Raw genomic sequence first — 10460 nt, forward strand, 5'->3', positions numbered from 1 at the left:
GAGCCAAATCAAGAAAGAACTGCCATTCACAATTTTTGCAAAGATAATAAAATACCTGGGAATACAACTAACAAGGGACATAAAGGGCCTCTTCAAGGAGAACTACAAACCACTGCTCAACGAAATAAGAGAGGATACAAACAGATGGAGAAACATTCCATGCTCATGGTTAGGAAGAATCAATATCATGAAAATGGCCATACTGCCCAAAGTAATTTACAGATTCAATGCTAGCCCCATCAAGCTACCAATGACCTTCTTCAGAGAACTGGAAAAAACCACCTTAAACTTCATATGGAGGCAGAAGAGAGCCCACATAGCCAAGTCAATTCTTTTTTTTTTTTTTTTTTTTTATGAGAGGGAGTTTCGCTCTTGTTACCCAGGCTGGAGTGCAATGGCTCGATCTCGGCTCACCGCAACCTCGGCCTCCTGGGTTCAGGCAATTCTCCTGCCTCAGCCTCCTGAGTAGCTGGGATTACAGGCACGCGCCACCATGCCCAGCTAATTTTTTGTATTTTTGGTAGAGACGGGGTTTCACCATGTTGACCAGGATGGTCTCGATCTCTTGACCTCGTGATCCACCCGCCTCGGCCTCCCAAAGTGCTGGGATTACAGGCTTGAGCCACCGCGCCCGGCCGCCAAGTCAATTCTAACCAAAAAGAACAAAGCTGGAGGCATCATGCTACCTGACTTCAAACTATACTACAAGGCTACAGTAATCAAAACAGCATGGTCCTGATAGCAAAACAGAGGCATAGACCAATGGAACAAAACAGAGGCCTCTGGAGCAACACCACACATCTACAGCCAACTGATCTTTGACAAACCTGACAAAAACAAGCAATGGGAAAGGAGTCCCTGTTCAATAAATGGTATTGGGGAAACTGGCTGGCCATGTACAGAAAGCAGAAACTGGACCCCTTCCTGACACCTTACACTAAAATTAACTCCAGATAGATTAAAGACTTAAACATAAGACCTAACACCATAAAAACCCTCAAAGAAAACCTAGGCAAAACCATTCAGGACATAGGCATAGGCAATGACTTCATGACTAAAACACCAAAAGCATTGGCAACAAAAGCCAAAATAGACAAATGGGTTCTAATTAAACTTAAGAGCTTCTGTACAGCAAAAGAAACAATCATTGGAGTAAATCGGCAACCAACAGAATGGGAAAAAAATTTGTAATCTACCCATCTGACAAAGGACTTATATCCAAAGTCTACAAAGAACTAAAACAGATTTACAAGAAAAAAAAACAAATAAACCCATTCAAAAGTGGGCAAAGGATATGAACAGACACTTTTCAAAAGAAGACATATATGAGGCCAACAAACATGAAAAAATGCTCATCATCACTGGTCATTAGAGAAATGCAAATCAAAACCACATTGAGATACCATCTCATGCCAGTTAGAATGACGATTATTAAAAAATCTGGAGACAACAGATGCTGGAGAGGATGTGGAGAAATAGGAACACTTTTACACTGTTGGTGGGAGTGTAAATTAGTTCAACCATTGTGGAAGACAGTGTGGCGATTCCTCAAGGACCTAGAAATAGAAATTCCATTTGACCTAGCAATCCCATTACTGGGTATATATCCAAAGGATTATAAATCATTCTCTTATAAGGACACATGCACATGTATGTTCACTGCAGCACTGTTTACAATAGCAAAGACCTAGAACCAATCCAAATGCCCATCAATGATAGACTGGACAGGGAAAATATGGCACATATATATCATGGAATACTATGCAGCCATAAAAAACGATGAGTTTGTGTCCTTTGTAGGGACATGGATGAACCCGGAAAACATCATTCTCAGCAAACTGAAACAAGAACAGAAAATCAAACACCAGATGTTCTCACTCACAGGCAGGTATTGAGCAATGAGAACACTTGGACACAGGGAGGGGAGCATCACACACTGAAGTCTGTAGGAAGTCCTAGAGGAGGGACAGTGGGGGTAGGGAGTTGGGAAGGGATAACATGGGGAGAAATGCCAGATATAGATGATGGGGATGGAGGCAGCAAACCACATTGCCAGGTATGTACCTATGCAACAATCCTGCATGTTCTTCACATGTACCCCAGAACCTACTAAAATGCAAATATATATATATATATATATTTACATATATATAAAGAAATAGTTATGTAACTTTCCCTGTGGCCTTTGGTAGACCTCTCCATAATTGGTAACCACCACTCTAGTGTTCTGTTCTTACCTAGTGGATAGGACATCTGCCTCAGTCCCAGTCCTTTTTATTTTCAGTCCTTGGGGACTGTTTTGATGTCCAGACATGGTTTCTTCTGTCTGAATACGCATTTGTGTCATCCTTCAAGACTTGGTCATCCCTGCTGGATGGATCTAGTCCCAGTCCCTGCTCCTTACTACTCTAAGTAACTAGATTACGAGAAGATTAAAAGTAATGATAATTAGATGTTATAAGTTGTGTACTGTATGCACTAAACATCTATTATTTTTTTCTTTTTCTTTTCTTTTTTTTTTTTTTTTTTGACAGAGACTTACTCTGTCACCCAGGCTGGAATGCAGTGGTGTGATATCAGCTCACTGCAACCTCTGCCTCCTGGGTTCAAGCAATTCTCCTGCCTCAGCCTCCCAAGTAGCTAGGATTACAAGCATCTGCCACCATGCCTGGCTAATTTTTGTATTTTTAGTAGAGATGGGGTTTCACCATGTTGGTCAAGATGGTCTTGAACTCCTGACCTCAGGTGATCTACCCACCTCAGCCTCCCAAAGTGCTGGGATTATAGGCTTGGGCCACTGTGCTTCGCCAACATCTATTATTTCTAATCCAGACAACTCCAGATAGGCTATAAAGAGACAATGGCCTTCAAACCAAGATATGTGTACACCCTCCTCTGAGTCAGGAAGACTTCCAGAGAGATACAGGTATGGATAGTGCTATGGTCTGAATGTTTGTACTCCCCCCAAAGTATATATATATAGAAATCTTAACTTCCAAGATGATGGTATTAAGAGATGGGGGCCTTTGGTAGGTGATTAGGTTATGAGGGCAGAGACCTTTTGAGTGGGATTAGTGCCCTTGTAAAAGATGCCTGAGAAAGCTTCAACCACAGAAAGACACAGACAGAACGTGCCATCTATGTTCACATCTTCCACCACAGAAGACACAGCTAGAAGGTGCTGTCTATGAACCAGGAAACTGGCACTCACAGACACCAATTCTGCTGGGGCTGTGATCTTGGACTTCCAAGACTTCAGAACTATGAGAAATAAATTTCTGTTATTTATAAACCACCCAGAGTATAGTATTTTGTTATCGCAGCCATAATGGACCAAGACAAACAGTTTTAAAGAAATCAATTTTCAGATCCTGAGCTTCCACATGTGCTGGTCCTAAATTGATCTTCCTAAGAAAGTGGACTGAGGGAGACGCAGCTCCTTTTTTCCTACCTTCCTACCTACTTACTACTTCAAACAAAGAAACATGTGCACTCCATTCCTTTTGAGCTTACTTTGGTTGTAAGTCCAGTTGCCTCGCTGGGAGCTCGGATACGCCCATCCCTCTCCAAGCCTGAACAGTAAGTCTGCACGCAGCATCTAGCTTTGCCACGCCCACCTCTGCACGCAACACTAAACTCCGCACTCGGCACCTAGCCCGTTGGAAATGCCCTCTGCACTCAGCACCAGGATCTGCACTCAACACTAAACTCTGCACTTGGCACCTAGCCAGCGGTTGGAAAACCCCACCAAAATTTAAAAGAAGCCCCACCAAAACCTGCCCGATAGCGCATTGCCCCGTCCAGCCCGCTCACCGGAAATCCCGCCTACCTACCTACAGCAGCTTGTCACATCCACGTCCTGTTTCTCCACAACCAATCAGAGCACCTTCACTCCCTATATAACCCCACACCTGAGAGGAGTCAGGTGCAACTTCTCTGCGCCCCTTTCCCTGGACCGTAGAACCTCGCCGGGAGCTGAATAAATTGGTGTCTAATTGCTCTCATGCAGGCCTCAGTTTCCTCATTTTAAACTCAGCGATAAACCCTACAGAGAATAAACCTTACATTGGTGCATGGCTCTGGGGTAAAAACATCCAAAGAGGCAATTAGAAATGCTGATGATGGTGTTGAGAACTGAGTAACTCTAATAACTGGGTATCAATGCCTTTTGTAAGTCAGATGATTTCGAATATTTTGTTTTCAACAAAACTGAAGGAGATCCTAACTAAGGTTGACATTAGATAGATCATTAAAACTATTTTTGATGACATATAACTGTGATTTTTGACATGTAACTCAGGAGTTCAAAAAACTGAGTGATTTGGCTATAATAAAACTCCTTTCATTCCCATCAGTTTCCTTGGCTCTTAAAATCTATAGAAACAAAAAAAAAAAGGAATAGAATTGAAATATAATCTTCTCTATTCTAGTAATAGTTAACATTAATTCATAGATTCATGAACATGTTGAAAACAACAACAAAAACAACCAGCTCATTGAAAGATGCACCTTGACAAAATTTGCTTTTTTTTTTTTTTTTTTTTTTGAGACAGGGTCTTGCTTTGTCACCCAGAATGGATTACAGGGGTGAGCCATGTGCCTAGCCCAAACATTTTCTATCATTCCCTTTTCTTCTTGGACTCATATTTTTCTATCACTTATCCCTCAAAATTGTATTCTACCATGATTTATTTTATCCATGAAGGTCATTTGTTGGTCATCCTTACATAAGAGCTCTTTTAAACACACACACACACACATATATATATAGAAATTTTAATAACTACTTTTTACATATTAAAGCAAATTTGGGGGCTAGGCTTGGTGTCTCACGCCCGTAATCCCAGCACTTTGGAGGAGTACGTTCCAGCCTGGGTGACAGAGTGAGACTCTGTCTCAAAAAAAAAAATTCGGTGACTATAGACCTGTTCATGTATTTTTTTTCTTTTAAAGATGTGCATACAAACTTACTTTAAGTTTTTGTTTTTCTGGTTTTATATCTCTTTTTGTTTGTTTGTTTCTGAGGCAGGGTCTCACTTTGTCACCCAGGCTGAAATGCAGTGGCACAATCATAGCTCACTGCAGCCTCGACCTCCTGGGCTCAAGCAATCCTCCTGCCTCAGCCTCGCAAGTGGCTAGGACTACGTGCACTACCATTGTATTAGGTTTCTCTAGAAGGACAGAATTAATGGAATGTATATACATATAAAGGAGAATTTACTAAGTATTAACTCACATGATCACATGATCCCACAATAGGCCATCTGCAGGCTGAGGAGCAAGGAGAGCCAGTTTGAGTTCCAAAACTGGAGTACTTGGAGGGTAGGAAGCATCCAGCACAGGAGAAAGACGTAGGCTGGGAGACTAGGCCAGTCTAAGCTTTTCACGTTTTTCTGCCTGCTTTATATTCGCTGGCAGCTGATTAGACGGTGCCCATCCAGATTAAGGGTGGGGCTCCCTTCCCCAGCCCACTGACTCAAATGTTAATCTCCTTTGGCAACACCCTCACAGACACACCCAGGATCAATACTGTGCATCCTTCAATCAAGTTGACACTCAGTATTAACCATTACAACCATACCCGGCTAAATCTTCCCACCCCAGCTTCCCAAAACACTGGGATTACAGGTGTGAGCAACTGTGCCCAGTTCACTTTAGGTTTTAAATTCCTTTGCATATATCTTTAAAAGAGATGCAGCCCGGCCGGGCGCGGTGGCTCAAGCCTGTAATCCCAGCACTTTGGGAGGCCGAGGTGGGTGGATCACGAGGTCAAGAGATCAAGACCATCCTGGTCAACATGGTGAAACCCCGTCTCTACTAAAAATACAAAAAAATTAGCTGGGCATGGTGGCGCGTGCCTGTAATCCCAGCTACTCAGGAGGCTGAGGCAGGAGAATTGCCTGAACCCAGGAGGCGGAGGTTGCGGTGAGCCGAGATCGCGCCATTGCACTCCAGCCTGGGTAATAAGAGCGAAACTCTGTCTCAAAAAAAAAAGAAAAATAAAAAAGAAGAGATGCAGCCCTTTCTCTCAGTCCCTTATTGAACCTAACTTGGAAGAGGTGGCTATGGTCTCAAAATTGAGGTAAGAACCACTACCTGGTTACTCCCAGGTACTGCCAGAGGACCAGGACCTAAACATACCAAAGCAGTTGAGAAAACTATTTATTGGTAGCCCAAGGTTCAAAACTGCAGATGGGGCCAGTTGCAGTGGCTCATGCCTGTAATCCCAGTACTTTGGGATGCCAAGGTGGGATGATTGTTAGAGCCCAGGAGTTCAAGACCAGCCTGGGCGACACAATGAGGCCCTGTCCCTACCAAAAAAAAATTTTTTTTTTTTTAATTAGCAGGGCATAGTAGTGTATGCCCTATTGTCCCAGCTACTAGGGCAGCTGAGGTAGGAGGATCACTTGAGCCCAGGAGTTCAAGGTTACAGTGACCATGATTGGGCCACGGCACTCCAGCCTAGATGATAGAATGAGACCCTGTATCCAAAAAATTAAAATAAAACTGCAGACGATAATTTAAGAGAACATTTGGAAAGATAGAGCAATCTCATACACTGCAAGATGATGAGATCTCCCAAACAAAATGTTCCAGGGACTTTGATTTTCTGACTTACTCTTGTGTTGCAGATGCAGCTGTGTGACCACCGCAAAAGGTTGGCGGGGGTATAGTAGGTAGATCCAAAGAGAATTTTTTCTAGAGGATTCCTTAAGGCCTGGTGCTCATCTCATAGTGAAAAAATTGGAGGGGCTGGACATGGTGGCTCACACCTATAATCCTAGCACTTTGGGAGGCCAAGGCAGGTGGATCACTTGAGCTCAGTAGTTGGAGACCAGCCTGGGCAACAGAATAAGACCCTGTCTCTACAAAAAATACAAAAATTAGCTGGGCATGGTGGTGTGCACCTATAGTCCCAGCTTCTTGGGAGGCTGAAATGGGAAGATCACTTGAGCCTGGGAGGTGGAGGTTGCAGTGAATGGAGATCATGCCACTGCACTCTAGTCTTGGCAACAGAGGGAGATCCTGTCTTGAAAAAAGAAAAGAAGAAGAAGAAGAAAAGAAAAAAAAATAATTTTTTTGGTGGTGGTATTGAAGAAGACATGGAAGAATATAATTTGAAAGACAACTTTAAAAATATGGCAAGACTGAAATTATGAAAGTTATAGAAGACAGGAGGAATAGAAGAAAGAGTGGATTTGATTTATGATACAGCTGATAAAACTGTTGCTCAGAGATACTTAACTTGGCTGGGCACTGTGGCTGACACCTGTAATCTCAGTACTTTGGGAAGCCAAGGCGGGAGGATCGCTTGAGCCCAGGACTTCAAGACTAGCCTGGCCAACATCCTGAAAACCCATCTCTACTAATAATACAAAAGTTAGATGAAAGTTAGCTGGGTGTGGTGGTGCAGGCCTGCAATCCCAGCTACTCAGGAGCCTGAGGCAGGAGAATTGATTGAACTGGGGAGTAAGAGGTTGCACTGAGCCTAGATGGCACCACTGCACTCCAGCCTGGACAACAGAGACGCTGTCTCCAAAAAAAAAAAAGAAGAAGAAGAAAAGAAAAAAGAAAGAAATACTGCTGAACTCTTTTTTTTTTTTTTTTTTTACTTGAGATAGGATCTTGCTCTGTCACCCAGGCTAGGGTGGTGCAGTGGTGCAATCATGGCTCACTGAATCTCTTTGGGCTCAAGCAGTCTTCCCATCTCAGCCTCTCAAGTAGCTGAGACTACAGGTCCACACCATCACGACTGACTAACGTTTTTGTATTTTTTGTAGAGACGGGTTGCACCATGTTGGCCAAGTGATCCGCCTGCCTCAGCCTCCCAAAGCGCTGGGATTACAGGCATGAGCCACCACGTCCAGCTAGAAATACTAAACTCTTAATGGACACAATTGTGAAGTTAAAAAAGCTATTTTATTTTTGAGATAGAGTCTCACTCTGTCACCCAGGCTGGAGTGTAGTGGCATGATCCTGGTTCATTGCAACCTCCACCTTCCAGGTTCAAGCAATTCTCCTGCCTCAGTCTCCCAAGTAGCTGGGATTACAGGTGCCTGCCATTGTGCGTGATTAACTTTTGTATTTTTAGTATGTATAAGGGTTTCACCATCTTGGCCAGGCTGGTCTTGAACTCCTGACCTCGTGATCCATGCACCTTACCCTCCCAAAGTACTGGCATTACAGACATTAGCCACCACACCCAGCCAAAAGAAGGTTATTTTAAAACAAGTGGTACAGTCTGCTGGGTCACAAAGAGATCTTTATAGTGGATCTGACAACTTCATGGGTCATGGAGGAAACTTTGAAGGTGGTGGAAGAAACTCTGCTTGCAGTGAAAAATTCAGTGAAAGAAAAGGCCATGGTAGTGGAGGTGGTGGCAGCACAGGTAATTACGAAAGGCATGATGGTAGATATAATAGATTTGAAGATGATGGTAACAACTACGGCAGATACGGTCCTGGCTATAGAATTAGAGTATGTGGTGAACCATGATATAGAAACCAAGGTAGAAGCCAGGTGTGGTGGCTTACAACTGTAATCACAGCATTGTGGGAGGCTGAAGCAGGTGGATCATCTGAGGTCAGGAGTTCAACACCAGCCTGGCCAACATGGTGAAATCCCATCTCTACTAAAAATACGAAAATTAGCTGGGCTTGGTGGTGGGTGCCTGTAATTTCAACTACTCAGTAGACTGAAGCAGAATCACTAGAACCCAGGAGGAGGAGGTTGCAGTGAGCAGAGATCATGCCATTGTACTCCAGCCTGGAGCCTGGGTGATAGAGCAAGACTCCAAAAAAGAAAAATAATAATAAAGAAAGAAAAAGAAAAGAAACCAAGGAAGAGGATATGGTTGTATGATTGTAGTGTTGGGAGACATGGTGGTTACAATGAGGGAGAAAATTTTGGCACAAAACTTACTTAAAATTTTCAGTCTTGTTAATGGTAGTGGCACTGGGAATTATAGCAATTTTGGAAATTATAGTGGACAACAGCAATCACATTACAGAACCATGAAGCAGGGACCATTTTGGTGGGAGAAGCCTGGGCAGTCCCTACGGTGTGGATATGATCTGATGGTGTAAGTGATAGATATGATAGTAGAAGGTTCTTAGTGGGAGAGAAAAGAGGAATTGTTAAAGAAAAGCTGCAGATTATTCTGAGACAGTTGTCCTAAACATATTAGAGGAATTATAAATATCTGCCACAAAAGGAACAATGATCATCCATAGCTAGAAAAGTGGCTGCAGCTTAAACAGGAAACCCTTCTTGTTCGGGACTGTTATAGCCACAGTTGGCAAAAGTACAATTAATAATTAATGCAGCTGGGTGAGGTGGCTCCAGCCTATAATCCCAGCACTTTGGGAGGCTGAGGCAGGCAGATCAGTTGAGGTCAGGAGTTTGAGACCAGTCTGGCCAACATGGTGAAACCTTGTCTCTACTAAAAATACAGAAATTAGCAGGGTGTGGTAGCCTGTGCCTGTAATCCCAGTTACTTGGAAGGCTGAGGCAGGAGAATCACTTGAACCTGGGAGGCAGAGGTTGCAGTGAGCTGAGATCAGGTCACTATCTCAGCATGGGTGACAGAGTGAGACTCTGTTAAAAAAAAAAAAATTAATGCAGTCTAGCATCAATTAGATGCACATTGCTGAGGTCTTTAATCTGTTGTAGATTTTTTCCCCCTTTTTATCGCATCAGGCATGTTGCCCTGCAAATTGTAGTAGTGATACCGGGAATAAGAAATTAAGTAATTTTAAGCTGGGCGCGGTGGCTCAAGCCTGTAATCCCAGCACTTTGGGAGGCCGAGGCGGGTGGATCACAAGGTCAAGAGATCAAGACCATCCTGGTCAACAGGGTGAAACCCCGTCTCTACTAAAAATACAAAAAGTTAGCTGGGCATGGTGGCGTGTGCCTGTAATCCCAGCTACTCAGGAGGCTGTGACAGGAGAATTGCCTGAACCCAGGAGGCGGAGGTTGCGGTGAGCCGAGATCACGCCATTGCACTCCAGCCTGGGTAACAAGAGTGAAATTCCATCTCGAAAAAAAAAAAAAGAAAAAAAAAAGAAATTAAGTAATTTTATCGGGAGCAGGTGACCACCAGGTTGCCTGAGGAGGAGTAACCTGGCCCAGGTTGGAAACAGAGCAGGTCAAAACTCTCATGTTGCCGGGCGCGGTGGCTCAAGCCTGTAATCCCAGCACTTTGGGAGGCCGAGGCGGGTGGATCACGAGGTCGAGAGATCGAGACCATCCTGGTCAACATAGTGAAACCCCGTCTCTACTAAAAATACAAAATACTAGCTGGGTGTGGTGGCGCGTGCCTGTAATCCCAGCTACTTAGGAGGCTGAGGCAGGAGAATTGCCTGAGCCCAGGAGGCGGAGGTTGCGGTGAGCCGAGATCGCGCCATTGCACTCCAGCCTGGGTAACAAGAGTGAAACTCCGTCTCAAAAAAAAAAAAAAA

The sequence above is a fragment of the Saimiri boliviensis genome, chromosome 11 (genome assembly GCF_048565385.1).
Source record: "Saimiri boliviensis isolate mSaiBol1 chromosome 11, mSaiBol1.pri, whole genome shotgun sequence".
NCBI classification, from domain to species: domain Eukaryota; kingdom Metazoa; phylum Chordata; class Mammalia; order Primates; family Cebidae; genus Saimiri; species Saimiri boliviensis.